Source organism: Ambystoma mexicanum, chromosome 3q (assembly GCF_040938575.1).
Source record: "Ambystoma mexicanum isolate Mex_15411 chromosome 3q, UKY_AmexF1_1, whole genome shotgun sequence".
Taxonomy (NCBI): Eukaryota; Metazoa; Chordata; class Amphibia; order Caudata; family Ambystomatidae; genus Ambystoma; species Ambystoma mexicanum.
Window position 1 is genome coordinate 1,274,515,728 of NC_090926.1, and position 22,277 is coordinate 1,274,538,004.

The window sequence follows — 22,277 nt, forward strand, 5'->3', positions numbered from 1 at the left end:
TCAAGGCTCTGTGATGAATCCCAGGGTATTGTCACTGTTCCCATGGGGGAAGCCCCTTCCCATGAGGCCAGGAAGGTGAGGCCACTACCCAATAGTCGCCCTGAGAGTGGTACTCAGCAGGTGGATCTCAATGGGAGGGATCCCTCAATGGAACCAGTGACAACTTTCCTCGGAGAACATGGTATGCACCTCCTCCTTCTCTGTCCTGTGACGAGGCACAGTACAACAACCCTGAAATACCTTATTGAAATATGTTCTGTTGTCTCACAAGGCCAAGGAAACATAAATCAATGGGTTTTGTTAAAACTGAAAGAGCAACAAACAGACAATTCACTGAGACAAGGAGGCCCGTCTCAGAGGAAAACCAAAAGCACAAGCAACGTTTTAGTCTTTGTTCTTCCTCTCATGGTGGACGGCCAATAAGAAGAGTAGAAGGATGGAACCAAGGGGGTTGCGTGGTGGACGAAGTAGTAGAAGGAGCCGAAGCAGAAGGAGGACGGAGAAAGAAATGCAACAGAAAATACTGTTGGAGTTCTTACCAGAAAATATGAAGGCGGCACAAACCCTGACTAAATTTGGCAACCGGAGGGAGGTTGTGGAAAAAACCCACCCCAGAACGCAGCAGCGGCACAGGAGCTGCGGGGGTCAGTGGCAACGGGACAAGTGCGTCATTGCACCGAGTTGGTGGACTTAGTCCAGGTCTGTTGTATCGAGCGAAGTTACTCATTACTTACAACTCCTCACAGTACCCTCACTCCTCTTACACCACTTCCCCTTCTATAAGTCCTAAAAAGTTCATCTATTGCTGTAAGATAGGAAACCCCAACCACTTAGAACATACTGCGACGAAGAAGAATATGAACTACCCAGTTAGAGTCACTCTTACTACTGACACAAAGAAGATAGGACAAAGAGTAACAAGTGTACCACGGAACCAATGTACGCGGTATAGTCAATCAAACTCAATCCCAATCATAAACAGGGAAGAAGGGCTGTACGCGAGGGCATATCCTCACTGGAGGAACTGAAAGCTGAAGGATTACTGGGCGCTGGAGGAGTCATGCCAAACTTGGGGGTGTTCAGAGCTGTCCTGCTGGAGAATGGGTGGTTCGGGAGCAGCCGTGAGCCTGACACTGCGACCGAGGTAGAAGGGGTGAACCGAGAGCAGACCTGAAAGCACGGTCGGGAGACGCAGAGAGAGCTAGAAGGTGCGCGGAAGCCCACAGCAAGCAGAGACAGTCCCGCGGAAACTCCCAAGGCAGACGGTAATGCCACGAATGGTACCTGGATTACCGTAACGGTTGTCAGGGATCACAAAGAGCGAAATAAGCAGTTGGCGAAAGCAGAGGAACCCTTTCTCCATCAGCAGCCCTAACTTAGGGTACCTTGCATGTGTGTTTGCAAACCCAGTAGGGCACTTTCTGTTCCATGGTTTGCCCTGAAGCCCGATTGTTTGGGATTGAGGATACCTGCACATTCAAGGTGTTGCTGTAGCTGGATGGTAGCAATCTTGTCCCCTATTTTCAAGAGGAAGGGGGTGTTAGTGATAGTCGATAGATTACTTGCCTCTTTGGGGTTCAAGCACATTTATTTCACCAGTGGTGTTACTACAACCTCTTTAATGATTTTGGGGACCAAATCATGTCTAAAGGACGCATTGACGAAGCGTACTAGGAAGGGGATGAAAGCATTTAGTTTGGCAAGGAACAGTTTAGACGGAAAAACGTCGCTCAGGCAGGAGGTGGGCCGCATACCATTAAGCGTTTTTTCCATCTCTACCTCCGTAACCGGGTTAAAATGGAACTTATATTCTTTGCTATCATTAACCACCGGTATTCCAGGTTGTATCTCTCTACCAGCATTATTCACTCTTTTGGTGCAGGCTAGATTGACTTTATCCAAAAAAGCCTGCTGAACACTGGCACAATCCTTGTTGGAAGGGGTGAAGAGTTGTGGTTGAGAGTTTCATGTAGATTTCAAATTCTTCTTTTGAATTTTTGTCAGCACTTTCGATTTGGTCATTGAAAAACCTTTTTTTGTTTCATAGATTTATTTATTGTCAGGTTTTTCCAATGATTTCCATGCTGCCTTGATTTTGTCAGATTAGTTTTTTCCCAAGCCCGCTCGGCTTGCCTCTTCTCCCTTTTAAGGTTGGTAAGATCTGCAGTGGACCATTTCTGATGTCACACTCCATCTCTCATGACCTTAGCTTTCATGTGGGCAATTTTATCCAAAAACGCGTTTAAGTGCAAGCTGTAGGCATTCACTAGTACATAAGGGGAGTCTAAGCCAGTAGTGGCGTCCATGATTAAATTAAGGCAACAACTTAGGTCCTCTGGTTTAATTGTGTTTAGGTTCCTGCTGACTATTCTTGCGGGGATGTTATGTTTGTGTGCTGGTTTGTCTGGAAGCTGAAAAATGCATTTTACGAACGAGTGGTCAGACCAGATAAATTATTTTATATCCGCAGACATAATAGTGATGTTTCTTGTTGCAATCCAGTCTAAGTATTGCCTTTTGCTTGTGTTGGTTTTTTGCTGTGCGCTGTAAAGTAAAGTATATGTTGTTGAGGTGCTGTTCTAGATTTAGTGCTTCCTTGTTGGAGATGCCCTCTAATCAACGAATAAGGTCACTCAGTACGATAGAGGAGAAATTAGGTTTGTTTAGGGTGGCCAAGAGATGGATCAGTTCCTCGTTAAAACCAGGCATATCATCAGGTGGCCGATATACCAGGATGATGTGATGATGTTTATGCAGCAGTTCTCATTGGAGGTAATTTTTAGATGCATGATTTCACAACCTGCAGAGTCAATGGCAGATTCAAAGAGTTGTAGTTCTTTCTTGGCCAAGATGGCCACTCCACCACCATTTGTATGTTTGCAATGTTTACAGACAAAGTTGTAACCTAGTGGTGTCGCCAGGTCTATTTTGGGTCAACATGATTCTTTAAGTCATGTCTCTGTTAAACATATGATAGCAATGTCATTATCAACCACGTAATCATGTATGTTGATGGCGTTTTTACATAGGGAACGAGTGTTTAAAAGGGACATTTTGATTGTGTCTTTATGGGGGGGCTTTAAAGCTCTAGCATTTTCCAGCTTATTCCATATAGGGTTATTGTGTTCTTAGATGGTAGTAAGGGCTATGTCAAAGGTGGCTGTTTGTTTTATCTGAGATCCTACAACCATGGTTTTATTGTTTTATACACCAAAGTGTCTCTCTGGGCATCAATAGGTAAGGTTCCCATGCTCAGATTTCTCGGAGGTGTCAAGTCCCTATTATGTGCCAGGCAGCTGGGGAGGGCCAATTGTACAGTTCAAAGCTTTCCTTATCTATATTCATGTCAGGACATATGGTAGACGGTGGGGTCGTTTTAGCCGGGCTAAGGCTCTTGGCATTCATAGTACAGTTGCTGGGAATGGGACATGCTCTTCCTGTACCCCGGGTGCTTTAGGCCAAGGCACAGGCCTACACAGGGACTCTAGGAGACCAGGGGGTAGGAGGGTGTTGTCACACGATCAATACATTGGGCCTCATTACTACCCAGGCGGTAAGGAGTTAACAGCGCCGAAAAAGGTGTCGGCGCCGTTAAACCCTTACCTCCTAATTACGAGGTCCCTTTGCGGGTCCCGACCTTAACGGCTGGTTTTACCAGCCGTTAAGGAAGGAACCCCGCAAAGGGACTTTCGAGGTAATTACGGTACCGCAATTTGCGGTACCGTAATTACCGCCTTCCCCATTCCCATTGAGCCCTATGGGGGCAAAAATGGGAATGGGGAAGGGCCAATGGTGAATGGGGAATTACCGCACGCCAACCTTTGAATGGGGCGGTAATTCCGCCATTCACCATGGCGGAGTTGGTAATATACCGGCGTCAACCATGGCGCTAACAGCGCCATGGTTAACGCCAGGGTCGTAATGAGGCCCCTTGCGTGTTACATAGCTTTAGTGCGCACGCTCACATAAATGCCATGCGAGAATAAATCACCATCTTGGATAATAGTAGCCATATTGGGACTCAAGGCATAAAGCACAGCAGCCAACCCCTCAAGTTTAGGCTGCAAACATGTGGAAGAAACCAGGTTATATCTCGGGCAGTGATGAGAAAGACCCATAAACCCTTCATTGTTCTAGAATGATGCCGCTGTGCCCTGGGAAGAATGTTCCCTGCAAGGTCAACGAGAAGAGGGTTGCGCATCTCTGCATAATACGATCCCACGAGAAACATTATGGGCCTCCAACCCCCACCAGTCCTAAGTTATCGCACCCAAATGTCCTAGCCCTAACAACCCTGAATACCAAGGTGCCAGACAGCCCCAGACGACTGATCGTAAAACTGTTAGAACCCTGATTGATTAGGAAAGATCAGAAAGCAAGGTTCCTTTGCCTTCACTTCTGGTTCACGTGATTTGTGCTGTGAAGGGAGCGATGAAATTATAGCCCAAAATGAGGGTGGAAGATCTTGGAGATGTGCCTGCGTGTCTGGGAGCGAGTGAAGTGTGAGAGTTAGTGTGACCTTCGCTCACCCCCGGGCTCCTTTCTGCTCATACCAGGTGGGCTATTACAGAGATAGAGATACATTGTTTAGTTTTCCGAGATTACTGCCAATTACTCAGCCTCACACCAATGACGGATGGACATCGCCCACGTTAAGGAAGACTGAGTGACAGGGCTGGGACCAATGGCCGGGCATCCCCTACGGAGCAGGCCACCCATGTGTAGGGTCTCGCCAACCTGCCACGTGGGTTGTCACTGTATGTAATGACATCACTGATGACGATTTGTGCTCTCATAAGGTTCTGCTCATGCAGATTTTGGCAGAACATTCTTTGTTGGCACACCTATCTTTGTGGAAATAAACCTTGTTATCCTTGCAAAAGGTGTATTGGGCCTTTTTCCCTAGCAAGTTGTATTTTTTCTGGTGTGAGCGTCTAGGGGGGCGTGCCTTCATTTGGTGACCCGACATGATCCCAGCGACCCCCGCGACGACAAAGGCTTTCAGGCTTATTCTCTGAAGGGGGCGCGCAAGCGTACAAACCACAGCGGTTTACATGAGCTGTTTTCACAGATTTCCTGTCTGCTCTTTGGAGCGGGGTGCGGTTCACAGGAGAGTGCAGGCTGTTACTACAATCCCGTGACGGAGGAGCTCAGGTGAACACTAGGACATGAGTACACTCCTTGCAACAACAAGGGATATGGTGTAAGGTAGTTTGGTGTGTGGGGGTGCGAGACGAGTGTGTTAAAGCCACGTGGCGAGATCTATTATTTCTATTTTTTGGTAAGGCAAAATAATTTTACAGAGGAATAACAGGAGTGAAGGGAGCCTTTCCAAATGAGGAAAGGTGATGGCGGCATTGACTTTGTTACAAAGAGATTAAGGAAAAATTAGGAGCTCTGCATAATTAGAGAGCTCAGTGGAAGTAGTGGTTGTTTTTTCAGCTTATTATTTTCGTATGTTGTTTTAGTGTAGTACGATCTTGTTTATAAGAGACGGAGGCCAGAGGTGGGGCAGTGTTAGCAATTGGTTTTAGGGCATGTAGTGTGGTAGTGCGTGTGTGTGTGGGAAGAAAGGAGGAGGGAGAGCTGCTATGGGGCGACGAAGAGATGGGGATAGCAGACTGGTAGTAACTGTGGTGACAAATGTGTGCGCAGCACGTACATTGTGTAAGTTAGGGTTTTGAGCGTACAGATTCCAAGATGAATCGCTCCTTGAAACACTTCTGTATAGGCACGTTATAAATGCCATATCATATATCATGAAGGGAGGAATGCCTTTGGAGTACTTGTATAGTGCATTAGCATTGTATAAGGACAAGATAGAGAAATACCACAAACAGTGGGTTGAAGAGACACAAGGGGGGATGCCCCGCTCCTACCCACAGCAGAGCACCCACAATAGAGACATATTAGACCACATGAGTACGTTTTTAGCTGCTAAATATAAGGGTAAACAATTGCAAAAGAGAAAATCAATATTGGATTTATGGAAGATGATAGAGGATGTGGAGGACCCTGATGGGGGCAGGACTCAAGTTGTCGGGGCGAGGGGGCTGCCTCAGACACAGTGGCAATGACGATGCAGGGAAATGGAACTATACCCCCAGGTCTTTATCCCCTCATCACTTACTCAGCAACGGGATACAAAAACCCTACCTACGTGCTCACCCCAGCGACTTCCCTGCCACTCTATATACTGCCGAGGCGTGTTATCCCACCCCAGGATAGTAATGTTCAGAAAGAGCTAGAAGCAGATTTAGGCAGAAACACAGCGGCATGTAAACACAACCGTGTTGTGTTTCTGCCTGCCTTTGCTTTCACTTTGCGTCTCCGGTGCTCTCCTGGGGGAGCACCGGAGACCCAAAGTGATAGCCACGTCAGGCAGAAACACAACGCGGTTGTGTTTGAAAACGCTGCAGTTTTTCTTTCTGAGTTTCTCAGGCTCCTCCGAGCCTTCAACCACAGGGAGCCCTAGAGCCCCAAATAGGAAAGCAGATTTAGGCAGAAACACTGCAGCATTTAGCATTTCCCATTTGGGGCTCTTGGGTCCCCCGTGGGGAGCCCGAGAGCCCCAAATGGGAAATCGGCTGTAGGCAGAAACACTGCGGCATGTAAACACAACCGTGTTTTGTTTCTGCCTGCCTTGGCTTTCACTTTGGGTCTCCGGTGCTCGCAAAGTGATAGCCACGGCAGGCAGAAACACAACGAGGTTGTGTTTGAGAACGCTGCGGTTTTTATTTCTGAGTTTCTCAGGCTCCTCCAAGCCGGAGGAGCCTGAGAAACTTAGAAAGAAAAACCGCAGCGTTTTCAAACACAATAACGTTGTATTTATGTTTGCGGTCGCTTCAAAAGCTACCGCAAACATAAATACATGTTTTTTTTTAAAAAACTTTTTTATTAGTGGTCCAGAAAACACAAAACACAGTTACAGCTTCATCGTGCAGATTGAAATCCACATGACAAGGTAAAAAATCAGTACATATATCATACACCTTCCCGAGTCTACACATCTCCATCGTCATCAGAAACCATATCACACAGAAACATTCTGAGGGGTCCCCAAATATCCTTAGGTCTGCTCACCGATGGGCGGGTGAGGACAAACTGTTCTTCAGACTCATTTACATAAACCAGTTCCCAGAGGAATTGCTTCACAGTGGGTGGCGCCGGATTTTTCCATTGTTGTAGAATACATTTTTTGGCCACTGCACACGTGACATTGAACAGCCTTCTGATCTTTTCAGAGCACTTTCCTATATCTCCAAATAAATATTTCTGTGGGGTGAATATCGAGGGGATTTGTGTTATTTCTTCAAGTATATCTGCCACCTCCCTCCAGAACCCAGCCACCGCCGGGCAGCTCCAGTACATGTGGAACGAGCCAGCGTAATCCGCTTTGCATTTGGGGCATTTACCCGGACTATCTGAAACAAACTTGTCTTTTTTGGCCATGGTAAAGTGTAATCTGTTGAGAATTTTAAACTGGATTAAGCGTAACCCAGCGTTCAGGGAAACCTTCTTGGTGAGAGAGCAGTACCTGTCCCGCCGCATCGTCTATAGGGATCTGGAGATCCTTTTCCCATTTGTCTTTGTTCAAATTAGCCGTGGGTGAGTGCGCTTGTATTATAGCATACAGACTGGATACCCTCAAACGGTCTCCGGCCGGTATCATCTGCACGCAAGGGTGTGTAGGGGGTTCATAGGGGAAAGACGCCCAGCACTTCTGGAATGCCGATCTCATACGATAGTATTGCAGCACCCTAAGTGGGCCCCTGCCAAACGCCCCAGTTATCGGGTGAAGGGTCGCGAACTTCCCTTCGATAAACATATCTCCCAGTCGCATCTCATCATTGGGGTCCCAGGCTGAACGTAGGCTGACTTTGTGTGTCGGTGGGATACCAGGGTTGTTCCAGAGGGAAACCTCTGGATTGTACTGGGTCGACACTCCCAGTTTTTTAAATATTGGCCTCCAGGCACCAATCGTACAGCTTACCGGGTTGAAGTTGCATGTATCCCTGTAGTGTGCGTCGAGAATTACAGACTGTATGTTCGTGGGGGAGGTAGTGAGCTCTTCTACATCCACATGAGGGGGCCCCCGTCCCTGGAGTACCAATATTTAGAGAATTGGGCCTGGGACACATAATAATATAGTTCAAAGTCAGGCGCCGCTAGACCACCTGAAGAGTATGGTTCAGTTATCTTTCCCCACCCTATTCTTGGAGCCTGCCCATGCCATAGAAAGGTCATAGCCATTGACCTAAGTTTATTAAAGAAGAGTCTTCCCGGCCAAATCGGTATGTTCACAAATAGGTACAATAATTTGGGTAGAACTATCATTTTAAGGACTGCTATCCTACCATGTAGTGATATCGGAAGGCGGTCCCATAATAGCAATTTAGTCTTCAAGGCCTGCAGCGTGGCATCATGATTGTCAGTGTATAACCTGTTTTTCCCGTGCGAAACAAGTATTCCCAAATATCTGATGGACTCATCGGACCACTTCAGCCCGCCCAGAGAGCGGGGGCAGCCAGTTTCCGGTGTAAGAGGGAAAACCTCTGATTTATCTTTGTTTATGGAGTAGCCAGAGTGTGCTGTAAAATCTTGAATCTCCGACATTATAGGTGCTAGGTTGTTTTCCGGTTCACGGATATATAAGAGCGTGTCGTCCGCGTATAGGGATATTAGCTGGGTGGCCCCTTTCAGGTTAATGCCCCTGTTGGAATGGCGAAGCCTGACCGCTATTGCCATTGGTTCTATTGTCAAGGCAAAAAGTATGGGCGAAAATGGGCAGCCCTGCCTAGTGCCCCTCCCCAATAGAAACATATCCGAGATTGACTGATTGGTCAGTAGCCGGGCCCCGGGTTCCGTATAAAGCAATTTCAAGTACCTAATGAAGTTCGGGCCTACCCCGAATGACTCCAGTACTGCTAGCAAGTAGGCCCAAGACACAGAGTCGAAGGCCTTCTCCGCATCTAATGATACGGCCACCGCGTTTCTGCCTGGGTAAATTTGGGCCATTATGCCAAAGAGCCGACGAAGGTTAAGTGCAGTAGATCTAGCAGGGATAAACCCATTCTGGTCAGGGTGAACAAGTGTGGGGACTGCCGGTAAAAGCCTATTGGCCAGTACTTTGGCAAATATTTTGGCATCTGTATTAATAAGAGATAGCGGCCTATAGGACGACATATCCTGGGGTGGGCGGCGCGACTTAGGGAGAACAGTTATTAACTCCTCTCTCATGGACGGGGGCAATATGTTACACTGGAGGGATTCCTCCCAGACCCGCAATAACAATGGAACAAGCTCCGCACTGAACTCCTTGTAGAACTCTGCACCCAGGCCGTCTAACCCTGGAGCTTTATTGGATGTTAAGTCTTTAATCGCCTCAGCAATCTCATCTGTAGTGAGAGGTTGGTCCAGTGCAAGGTGGGTCTCCTCATGGAGTTTCGGCATCGTCAGTCCCTCCAGGTATGTCCTGATCTCCGTAGCTGATTTAGTGTCTCTATTACTATACAATTGTTCGTAAAACCCAGCAAACTCAGCATTTATCTCATTCTCATTCAGTAAAACCGCACCGCTGGGCGTGTGTATGCTAGTAATTCGATTAGGGTGTTTGTTCTGTTTCAGTAGATTGGATAGTGTCTTTCCTGCCTTGTTGCCCTCGCCATACCTACGGGTTCGGATCGGGGCCGCCATGCGCTGCACTTCCCTAGAGGCTAGATTGCCAAATTCCCGGAGATGTCGCTGTATGTCCACTAATATGGCCTTATCATGGGTGTGCGCATAAGCGTCCTCCAATATTTTCAGTTCGCCTTCAGTTTGGGACAGTTCAGCCCTGACTCCTTTTAGAAGACCTACAGATTTAGACAATAACGTGCCTCTGACCCAGACCTTGAAGGATTCCCATACCATGGAACATCTATTGAGTCGATGTTAATTTCAAGGAACTCCGCGATTTCAGTGTGCAACCCCTCCACCACCCCGGGGTCCCTCAGTAACCCCTCGGGCATCCTCCACCTTCTAGGAGGTTTAGGGCAATTGTGAAATGTGACCTCAAGTGTTATCAGGGAGTGGTCAGACAGTGTGTGGGACAGTATTTCACATGATTTCGTTACAGCAATCACAGTGGGGGAGACAAACCAATAATCGATTCTGGACTTTGAATCATGTACCGACGAATAGTACGTGTAACCCCTCGCATTCGGGTGCAGCACTCGCCAGGCATCTTCGAGGAAGAGCTGAGAAAGGACACTTCGAACAGTGAGACCAGCCCTACTTGGAGCTCTAATAATCGTGCTGGATCTATCAAGTACAGGGTCCATAGCAATATTGAAGTCTCCTCCCCAAACTATAGTAGGGATATCGATAGTAGCGATCAATTGGTATACCTCTGTATAAAAGGCAGGGTCATCAACGTTCGGCCCATATGTGTTGACCAGCAACATCCGCTGTCCTGCAATCGAGCCCCAAATAAGAACAAACCTACCATGGGGGTCTAGTTTATGGCCATCAAACCGGAGTCCAAGATTCGGGTGTATGAGCGTAGCAACACCCTGGACTTGGATGAGTAGTTAGTACAGAACCTGGACTTGCCCCAACCAGGCATTATGCACTCATTATCGGTACCAACAGTATGTGTTTCCTGTAGCATAACAATTTGGGCACCGTGCCTGACAATGTAATTTCCCACCTTCTTGGCCTTCAAACGATTATTCAGTCCCCTTACATTCCATGACACAAGTTTAACCCTCAGTGCGTGAGCAGAGCTTTACACAAAAATGTTTGTATAGTATCGCCAACCTCTTGGATGCATTCATCAGACATTATGGAACGTGTCAGTGCCTCCCAGACCACTTGTTTAAACAGTAACTTATAACCACTACCCACAAGAACTTCCTCAGAACAGAGAACCATGCAGTGGGGGAACCTTCCCACTTCAAACCCTGGGGTATTAAAGAAACAATCCCCCATTTCCAACCCCCTATACCGCCCGCCATCCTCACCGTCTCCTCCAACTCGACGGTGTCTGACCCTAAACTCGTGGAATACTCCCGGGGTAGCCATGTTGCCTCACATGACCGCCATCCCGGGCCTCCAGCACCACCACTCGAAGAGAATGGCTGACTGTAATATCAGTTCATCAGGGCCCCTGAAGTAAGGCCGACAACTGCTGGATACCAAATTAACAAAGTATGTTCACCTTAGTCCGCCGGCTGAGGTCTATTGTTCGGGGCAGGTCGTTCCCCTGTTGGAGGGAGGGGTATAGAGGACTCAATATGATAGGGCTCCAGATGGATTCTCAAAAAAGTGCGACCTTCCAGCATGCTAAATTCTCATCTTGGCCGGGAACATCAAGGCGTACATGATCTGCCGTTCTCTGAGGAGCTTCTTGACCGGTTCATAAGGATGCGGCGGGACAGCCAATGTCGTTCTCGACGACTCTGAAAGGAGACACATCCAGGGAAGAACAGTCGACGATGACGCAGCACATCGAAAAGGGCTCTCCCCCATTATAATCATTATAATGCTTATGCGAAGGGCGAGTTAAAATAACATGGCGCTGCTGCGTAGCCATCTTGGACATTCACCTCCCATCACCACAATGAAAGCCTACATTTTCGTGGGCTCAGTAATGTAAAGGAAAAGCAAGGTCACATAAATATTGTTGCTGAGTGGACTTACTGTGGAGAATAGTTATTGTAGTGTCTGCTGAAGTACGAGCCAGAGAGGGAGTCGGAGCACTCTGCAGGTGCAGTGATAAGGGGTTCTGGGAATGAATGCGAGGAGAGGGAAGCTGGGTTTTTCCACTTCTGGCTTGTTTTTTCCACTCTTTGCCCCTTCTACTTGTGATCTGCTCTTTGGCAGAGGGCAGTCATAACTGAGAAGGGTGGGGACATTCCCCATAAAGAGAAGAGGTTTTCCTCTGTGGTCAGCAGTTAGAATTTTGTAAAAATTTGAATTTGGATCCCCGGGTGATGCAGTCTCGCTGAGAGGGAGGACGCTCCGATCCAGATCCTGTTAACATGAGTGAATCTCTCTGCCTACCTGCTCTGGGACTAAGCAGTGTTGCTGGTGGCCGAGATGAAAGTGTCTTCTGCAACTACCTTAACTGTGATGATTTCTCTTTATGTCTATGTGTATATATATATATATATATATATATATATATATATATATATATATATATATATATATATATATATATATATATTTCTGAGCCTTGTGGATTCTGCTTAGATCACATGCTGTGCATAGGCCCAAAATCTAGTGGAAGCTGCGGAGTATTACAGTTTGTTTTTCGAAACTTGAAAATGGGCGTCGACACAGGGCGTGCCGGTAATACTATCCCTAGTGTGACGTCCACTGTACCCATGATCCCTCACTCGTGTAGGACCCTCAAATTGTTTTTTTCCGCCATACTTGGCGGAAGCATTGTTGCGGAGTCCCCTGGCTTTCAGCCATTTTGCTAAAAAATTATATTAATATTTGATTCCCCGTTCTTTCACTCCCACGTCGAGATCCGAAGATCAACGCCGGTCCGAGAAACAAAACAACCGTCGAGACTGCAACGACGGACTTTGGGCCTCGGAAGGCCTCGGCCCTACAAGTAGGGAGAGTGGGGGGTGGAAACATATTCACACTTGCTATTATTTCCTACATACATTAGCCCGCTGCCATAAGGTGACATATGGAGAGTACTCCATTTAAATTTTGCCCCAAGTGCAACCGCAAGTACCCTTGGGTTGACAAACATGCCACCTGTAATCTCTGCCTGTCTGTCTGCCTATGGACCACCCCAAGCGTGTAGCATGTTTAAGACGGAAACACTAAAGGACCGCTACACTAAACATTGGCCCCACCACGTCAGGCAGCTCCAAGCCATGGAAGCGGTGGGTGTCTTCAGTGATGGCAGCGACGCTGCACTTTCGGACAGCGAGGGCACAGGGGTGTCGAAAGGAGGACTGTCCAGCGGGGCAGTTATGGGGACCACACCCGGCGACACGAGCGCTACCCAAACTACTACACCTAAACACTCTAAGGCCAGCCGAGACTCGACACGCGTGTATTTATTTTTCTTTATTTAATTAGAAACATTAAAATGATTATTAAATAGATCAGAGCTCATATAAGAGTAAGTATAAATATAGGACATACAGTTATACAACATAAATAAAGTGCAAAATGTGAAGAAAAATGCTAATATCACAATAGAGCTGCTGGGGACGTATAGCATCCCATGTTAGACTTTTTAGAGTATGGGTTTATGAATATCATTTTTGTGAAGACCTTTCAGTTTCTTGTCTATTGCAATGTTCAAACTGCTAGATTCGGAACTAACAACTTTTTTTGCTGCCACTATCAGGATTTAATCCATCTTCGAATTCATTTCGAAACCATCCTGACTATATTCAGTTGACTAGGATTTTTTCCACCCGAGGGATTCCCTTCTCTCGAGTGGATTTTATCCTTCGACATTGACTTGGACTTATTTTGGACGATGGTGATTATTACCCAGCTTGTAATTGGGCAGCAAGTTCCCAGCAGCTCTATTGTGATATTAGCATTTTTCTTCACATTTTGCACTTTATTTATGTTGTATAACTGTATGTCCTATATTTATACTTACTCTTATATGAGCTCTGATCTATTTAATAATCATTTTAATGTTTCTAATTAAATAAAGAAAAATAAATACATTTTTCAAAAGAAACGTGTCTATGTATTACGTGTAGTGATCTGAGGGGTTGATTGACGGACCGCCCCGAATACTGGTGGGATCGTGTTGTTTATAGTGGACTTGTTTATATCCGCTGGCTTGATTTCTGTGCCTTGTTTCTGGTTGTTTCCCCTCTTGCCAGCGATGTAGGGGGTACCCATCTATTGTATTGCTGTTCTCGCCCCCACAACCACCCTCCACGACAAAAAATACACTCCCTGGACCACCAGAAGATCCTCCTTGAGGAAATCGTCAGTCTTCATGCAAAGGACGCAATAGAACTCGTCCCGGGCAACCAGGTAAACAAGGGTATTTATTCAACTTACTTTCTTGTGCCAAAAAAAAGATTTGACAATGCGCCCAGTATTAGACTTGCGTCCTGCAAACAAATATGTCAAGCCCCAAACATTTCGCATGACTACGCTCCAAGAGGTAATCCTCCTCCTAAAGAGATGGGATTACATGGCAACATTGGACATGAAAGATGCCTATTTTCATATTTCCATGTTCCCAGCGCACAGAAGATTCTTGCACTTCAAGTTGGACAGTCAGCACTACCAGTTCAAGGTGCAGCCCTTCGGTATAGCCTTGGCTCCAAGGGTATTCACCAAGGTACTGCTGGTGGTGGTGGCACACCTACGCAGGGAGGCAATACCAGTGTACCCTTACCTGGAGGACTGGCTCATCACGGGGGAAACCCCAGTAATTTGCAAATCCAACATCCAAAGAACTATCCACCTCCTCTTTGAATTTGGTTTCTCTATCAACGAGAAAAAATCAAGCACCTCCAAACAGTTCCTAGGAGCTGTCCTAGACACTCAAGACGGGTTGGCCTTTTGCATCAGAGGAAAGAATTCGGAACATACTACTGCAAATTCCTCAATATCAGCCCAGTCGTCAGATAAGGGTGCGCAAAGCGATGCGTTTGCTAGGCATGATGGCGTCATGTATTTACCTGGTTCCACACGCGCGCCTGCGCATGCGACCCATGCAGGAATGGTTGGCAAAACAATAGTCTCAGGCAAGTGGTCAGTGGGACGATCTAGTGGTCGTTTCGCCAACACTTGTACAAAGTCTTCACTGGTGGAAGAGAGAGAACCTGTCAAAGGGGAAACCCTTTTTCCGATTCGGAGATACAGGCTGTAGTCACTAGAGACGCGTCCCTATCGGGGTGGGGAGCACACCTCCTTCACCACACAGCTCAGGGTCTGTGGTCTCACACAGTGGCCAAAAACCACATCAATCTGCTAGAGCTTCTGGCAGTCTTCAGAGCGCTTCAAGCGTTCGAACCCCACCTGATGAATCTGTCAGTGCAGATCTTAACAGACAGCACGACAGCCATGTTTTACATAAACAAGCAGGGAGGGACTCGTTCGCCAAGTCTGTCCAAGCTTGCCCAGAAAATGTGGACATAGCCACCCAGACGGAACATTTACCTGTCATCTCAACATGTTCCAGGGGATCTCAATTCACTAGCAGATGCTTTAAGCAGAGATCCCCTCCCAGAAGAACACGAATGGTGTCTGCACACAGAAGTCGTAGAAGACCTCTTCTCACAGTGGGGTTTCCCCACTATAGACCTATTCGCCACAAGCGGGACGCCCTGTGGATGAACTGGTCAGGAATGTTTGCCTACGCTTTTCCACCAACGCCTCTCATGAGGAAGGTGGTCAACAAGATGCACAGAGAATCGATGACGCTCATCCTAGTTGCTCCCATGTGGGCGAGACAACCGTGGTTCCCACACCTGTGCAAACTAGCAGTGTGCGAAACCATCAGACTCCCGTGCTGGCACAACCTACTATCCCAGCACCAAGGTCAAACAGTGCATCCTCAACCCAGCTCAATGAACTTGGCAGCATGGCTCCTGAAGTCATAGAGTTTGGCCATCTCAATGTGCCACAGAGATGTATGGCTATCCTAGGAGAATCAAGGAAACCAAACACTAGACACTGTTAATTTGATAAATGGAAGAGATTTGTTATCTGGTGCCAGAATAAACATATATATATTGCACTCCTTCCAATATTGTCACCTACATGCTCCACCTGTTGGATGCAGGTTTGGTATTTAATTCACTTAAGGTACATCTGGCGGCGCTGTCGGCCTACACCACCTCCCATAACAAGGTGTTGTGGTGGAAAGCACCAGTGGTTAAAGCATTTATGGAAGGGGTAACGAGACTTCACCCTCCAATTTTGAACCCACCACCAGGATGGGAACTTAATGGGGTGCTTGCTAAACTCATGGGCCCCCCTTTGAACCCATGCATAAGGCCAGTCTCAAACACCTGACCTACAAAACTGCCTTCTTAGTAGCCATTACATCCATAAGAAGGGTCAGTGAAATGCAGGCTCTGTCAGTTCAGGATCCTTTCTTTACTGTTCATAAGGATAAACTGGTTCTACAAACTCATCCTAGGTTCTCACCTAAGTTCATTTCTAAATTCCATGTTAACCAGTCAATTGAGCTAACGGCCTTCTTCCAAGAACCCTAGAGCTCTGCTGAGGTGAAACTACACACTCTAGATGTGCGAAGTGCGGTCCTCTACTATGTAGACAAGACTAGACCACTAAGAAAAACAGACCAACTGTTTGTCTCTGTAGCTACAGGCAGAGAGGGAGATCGTGTCTCTAAAGGTGCCATCTCGAAATGGATAGTCCAATGTATCCAGCTGTGTTATTCCCTGTCTGAAAAAACTCTGCCCTTTACGCCAAGAGCCCACTCTACAAGAGGCACTGGGGCCACTCTGGCTTTCATTGCAAATGTACCCCTTGACACCATTTGCAAAGCAGCTACATGGAGCTCTATTAACACTTTTACGCAGCACTACTGCATTGACACTCATTCCAAGACAGATACTCAAGTGGGAAAAGCGGTTTTAAGACATCTGTTCGCTCATGACCATTCTCACATCCCACCTCCTTCTTCTAACACTGCTCGCTAATCTATGCACAGCATGTGATCGAAGCAGATTCCACAAGCCTCACAAGGGATACATTACTCACGGTAATCGTATTTCTGATACTTGTATCTGCTTAGATTCACATGTGCCCGCCCTTCCTCCCCTCTGAGAGAAGGCGCATGGATGCTTGTTGTCTTATCTATCTATCTGCTTGGATAATCTGTACTCACGCTACTCCTCATGCTACCTCATGTCAGACAAAATACAATCTGAGGGTCCTACACACGTGAGGGATCATGGGTACAGTGGACGTCACACTGGGAATAGTATTACCGGCACGCCCTGTGTCGACAGCCATTTTCGAGTTTCGAAAAACAAACTGTAATACTCCGCAGCTTCCACTAGATGTCGGCCTATGCACAGCATGTGAATCTAAGAAGATACAAGCATCAGAAATACGATTACGGTGAGTAATGTATCCCATATATATATATATATATATTTCTGAGGCTTGTGGAATCTGCTTAGATCACATGCTGTGCATAGGCCGACATCTAGTGGAAGCTGCGGAGTATTACAGTTTGTTTTTCGAAACTCGAAAATGGGCGTCGACACAGGCGTGCCAGTAATACTATCCCTAGTGTGACGTCCACTGTACCCAAGATCCCTCACGCGTCTAGGATCCTCAGATTGTTTTTTCCGCCATACTGGTCGGAAGCATCTTGCGGAGTTCCCTGGCCTTAGCCATACTTTTGCTGTTATTATAAAATTAATTCTTATTCATTCCCTTCCCCACCCCAACGTCGACCCTCGACCTCGACGACGGCTGGAGAAGTCATCGACCGTCGACTGCTGCACGACGGATCTGGGCCTCGGAAGGCCGCTGGCCTCGGCCCGGGCCTAGTAGGCCGCTGGCCTCGGCCCTTACAAGTAGGGAGAGTGGGGGGTGGTACATACTCTTCACTCTTGATATATAGTTACATCATTATATATATTCCTACACTTAGCAGCCCGCTGCCTTAAGGTGCGTATGGAGGGTACCCCTTTTCAATTCTGCCCCAAGTGCAATCGCAAATACCCTTGGGTCGACAGGCACGCCACGTGCAATCTCTGCTTGCCGAGGGATCACCCCGAAGCGAACTGCAGAGCGTGTAGTAGGTTTAAACCTAAGACACTTAAGGACCGTTCGACAAAGCGTTGGGCCCACCACGCCAGGCAGGAGGCCATGGCAGCGGAGGGCGCCTTCAGCGATGGCAGCGACGCCGTACTTTCGGATGGCGAGGGCATTACGGCGTCGAAAGACAGCCGGCGAGCGCAGGTCCCCGACCTCGGAAGGTCGTCCGGCAGGGCGGCTATGGGGAAGACCCCCGGCGACGCAAGCGCTACACACCTAACACACACTAAACACACTAAGACCAACCGGACCTCGACGATGTCGACTTCCCGGAATGAGGCACAAAAAGAACGGTCCGACTCGGTGTCCTCTGGGCGCTCTCGATCGAGATCACCTCACGACGCAAGGCAATCATCCACTCTTGCCAAGAGTGCCTCGCTACACACATTAACGGAAGTTCGATCGTCGGGAGACGAAGACGACTTCCACCCCCAGGCCGCGCTCCAAGATACCGAGACCGCGGTTAACACCAGTGAGGCCCCACGCTCGAAACACACAGATAGCTCTCCAGACCCTCGGCGCCAGGCGTCGAAAGTCTCTGGGGCCTCCAAGGGACAGGGAAAACATTTTTCCACGCACGGGGAGGGGGGAAAACAGCGGAAAACACAGCCTTCCACTCCTGTAAAGCCACCCTCCCACCCTAGGCAGACAAGCAAACACAAGTCTACCCCTCCTGCTAAATCACCTACCAAAGTTATACCCTGTTCCAGGGAATGGTCCAGTGAAGACATAGACAGGGTTATGTCTAGAATGTCTTCCTTGGCTGATTTTTATGATAAGAACCCTGATCATTTTCTTTCATATAACCCTCAAGGGGCCACACCCTCAGGCTCCTCCGATCCTATTCCTCTAAGTAAAAAACCCCGGTTGGAAAGACCTGAACCCTTCGAGGTGCAGCCTTACTCCACTCCATTTTCTACTCCACACCCCAGTTATCAGGGACAGGGTTTCCCTGAAGAGGACCTGGAGTTTGAAATCTCAGAAGAACAAACCGGGGCGGATTACTATGCAGATGATGAGGACCTGGAGGAGGAAGAAGATGAGCACGAAATTTACAGAGTAGATTCCCCAGTGCAAAGCGAAGCCCCAGTTACCGACTCTCCAGTTGATAATCAACCCCTCCTTAACGAGGTTCTCGCCCGAGCAGCGGAACATTTCCACATCGACACCCACGGTGTACAGGAGGAAAGGGACTTCGCGGAGGAGTTTGTAGGAGAGAGGAGACCGGTCGCTCAGACCATCCCTATCCTCAAATCCATCCAACGAAGAATAGATCCTTCCCTGGTGAATCCTAACCTCACCAGAGCCGTCAACCCCAGAATTGAAAAGATTTTCCGGGCAGCCCAGTCTGACCCTCTGTATATAAGGGGACATCTTAAACCAGATTCCCTAGTGGTTACCAACACTAGAAAAAGGGCTGGCACGCCCTTATCTTCATCAGAAGCTCCTCCCGACAAGGAGAGCAAAAAACGTTACGGGTTTGGCAGGAAGGTAGCCTCAACGTCCGCCTACCAAGCAAGGATTGCGAATTCCACCACCCTGTTGGCCAGTTACAACTGCCATCAATGGGAAGAAGTCGCGGCGCTCATTGCCTCTGCTCCAGAACCGTTAAAGGGCCAGCTGGCTCGGATCTCGGCAGAGGGGAGAGCCGTGTCTGGTTGCATTTTAAAAGCAACTTTCGACGCCGCTGACAACGCAGGGAGATTGATAGCAGAAGGTACTGTTATCAAGAGACATGCGTGGTTAAGGCAGTCGGGATTCAAGACAGAAACACAGGCTTCTTTAATAGACAAGCCAGTGGAACCCGATCTATTGTTTGGGAAAGCGGTCGAAGACGCGCTTAAAAATGCCAAGGATGAATATGAGACTCTCAAATCCCTTGGCCAGCTTACCAACAAACCCCCTAACCAGAGGGGGAACAGTAATTTTCGTCGCCCACGCGGCCAAAATTCACAAAGAGGCAACTATGCCCAGGGACAGGGTACACAATGGAATAACAACCAGCAGTCTACCCAGAGTTACGGCAGGGGGAACAAGAGAGGTCGTGGAAGAGGCAGAGGCAGCCCCAACAAGGGAGGTGGCACGCCTCCACCAAAGCAGTGACGCTCAGTTCAGGGTCCCTTCTCACGCAACCCCAGTAGGGGGACGCATTTCCACCTTCACCTAGGCTTGGGAAGGGATCACCTCAGACAGATGGGTGCTGTCAACAGTATCCGCAGGATATTGTATAGAACTACTGCAGCGTCCCCGGAACCATCCTCCACGACAAAGAGTGCACTCCCTAGAGCATCAAAAGATCCTTCTCGAGGAGATCGCCATTCTGCTAGAAAAGGACGCGATAGAACTCGTCCCAGGACACCAGGTAAACAAGGGTATCTATTCAACTTACTTCCTTGTGCCAAAGAAAGATTTGACAATGCGCCCAGTATTGGACTTACGGCCTGCCAACAAGTATGTCAAGCCCCAAAAATTCCGTATGACCACGCTACAAGAGGTAATCCCCCTCCTAAAAAAGGGGGATTACATGGCAACCTTGGATATGAAAGATGCTTATTTTCATATTTCCATGCTCCCAGCGCACAGAAAGTACTTGCGCTTCAAGGTGGACAGTCGCCACTACCAATTCAAGGTACTGCCCTTCGGGATAGCTTCAGCACCAAGGGTATTCACCAAGGTACTGGCGGTGGCAGCTGCACACCTACGCAGGGAGACAATCCCAGTGTACCCTTATCTGGAAGACTGGCTCATAACGGGGGAAACCACAGGAATTTGCAGGTCAAACATTCAGAGGACTATCGACCTCCTCCACGAATTAGGCTTCTCTATCAACGAGAAAAAGTCAAGTCTCGTGCCAAGCACCTCAAAACAGTTTCTAGGAGCTATCCTAGATACTCAGAAAGGATTGACCTTCCCTTCGGAAGAGAGAATTCGGAATATACTTCTGCAAATTCCGCATTATCAGTCAGGTCAACAGATAACAGTACGCAAAGCTATGCGGTTACTGGGCATGATGGCGTCATGCATTTACCTGGTCCCCCACGCGCGTCTGCGCATGCGTCCCATGCAGGAATGGTTGGCGAAACAGTGGTCTCAGGCAAGTGGTCAGTGGGACGATCTAGTGGTCGTTTCACCAACACTCGTACAGAGCCTACACTGGTGGACAAGAGAGAATCTCGCAAAGGGGAAACCCTTTTACGATCCCGAAGTACAAGCAGTGGTGACTACAGATGCATGCCTGACTGGGTGGGGAGCTCACCATCTCCACCACACAGCTCAGGGTCTCTGGTCTCACTCAGTAGCCAAGAACCACATCAATCTGCTAGAGCTTCTGGCAGTATTCCGAGCGCTAAAGGCGTTCGAGCCCCATCTACTGAACTTGTCGGTGCAGATCAGGACGGACAGCACGACAGCCATGTTCTATCTGAACAAGCAGGGGGGGACTCGTTCGCCAAATCTGTCCAAGCTTGCCCAGAAAATCTGGATATGGGCACTCAGACGGAACATCTTCCTGTCATCACAACATGTTCCAGGGGAGCTCAATTCCCTAGCGGATGCTCTAAGCAGAGACTCCCTCCCAGAAGAACACGAATGGGTCCTTCACAGAGACGTTGTAGAAGATCTCTTCTCTCAGTGGGGTTTCCCCACTATAGACCTATTCGCCACAAGCGAAAACAAACAATGCCCAGGATTTGCATCCAGGTTCCCCCAACCGGACTCCCAAGGGAATGCCCTGTGGATGAACTGGTCAGGGATGTTTGCGTACGCTTTTCCACCAACTCCTCTCATCAGGAAGATGGTGTACAAGATGAACAAGGAATCGATGACGCTCATCCTAGTTGCTCCCATGTGGGCGAGACAACCATGGTTTCCACACCTTCGCAGGATGGCGGTGTGCGAGCCCATCAGACTCCCAGCCTGGTACAACCTACTGTCCCAGCAACAGGGTCAAACAGTGCATCAGGAACCCAACTCTATGAACCTAGCAGCATGGCTCCTGAAGTCATAGAGTTTGGACATCTCAAATTACCACAGAGGTGTATGGACATTCTAAAAGAGTCCAGGAAACCAAATACAAGGCACTGTTACTTTGACAAGTGGAAAAGATTTGTTATCTGGTGCCAGAATAAACAAATCAACCCGGTTGATTGCACTCCTTCCAACGTTGTAACATACATGCTCCACCTGCTGGATGCAGGATTGGTTTTTAACTCTCTGAAAGTACACCACATCCCATAACAAGGTCTCGTGGTGGAAAGTACCAGTGGTTAAAGCCTTCATGGAAGGAGTAAAGAGACTTCACCCTCCTATTTCGAACCCACCGCCAGGATGGGACCTCAACGTGGTGCTAGCTAAGCTCATGGGACCCCCATTCGAACCCATGCATAAAAGTAGTCTCAAACACCTGACTTATAAAACGGCCTTCTTAGTAGCTATTACCTCCATAAGAAGGGTCAGTGAAATTCAGGCTCTGTCAGTGCAAG

The 22,277-nt window shown here is 48.0% G+C and overlaps 1 protein-coding gene across 2 annotated transcripts in view; it reads right to left on the reverse strand.

The window, feature by feature from the left end:
- LOC138447868 (complement C3-like) overlaps positions 1-22,277 on the reverse strand; it is a 1,306,650-nt gene that overhangs the window by 495,074 nt on the left and 789,299 nt on the right. The gene's annotated exons all lie outside the window — the stretch shown is intronic.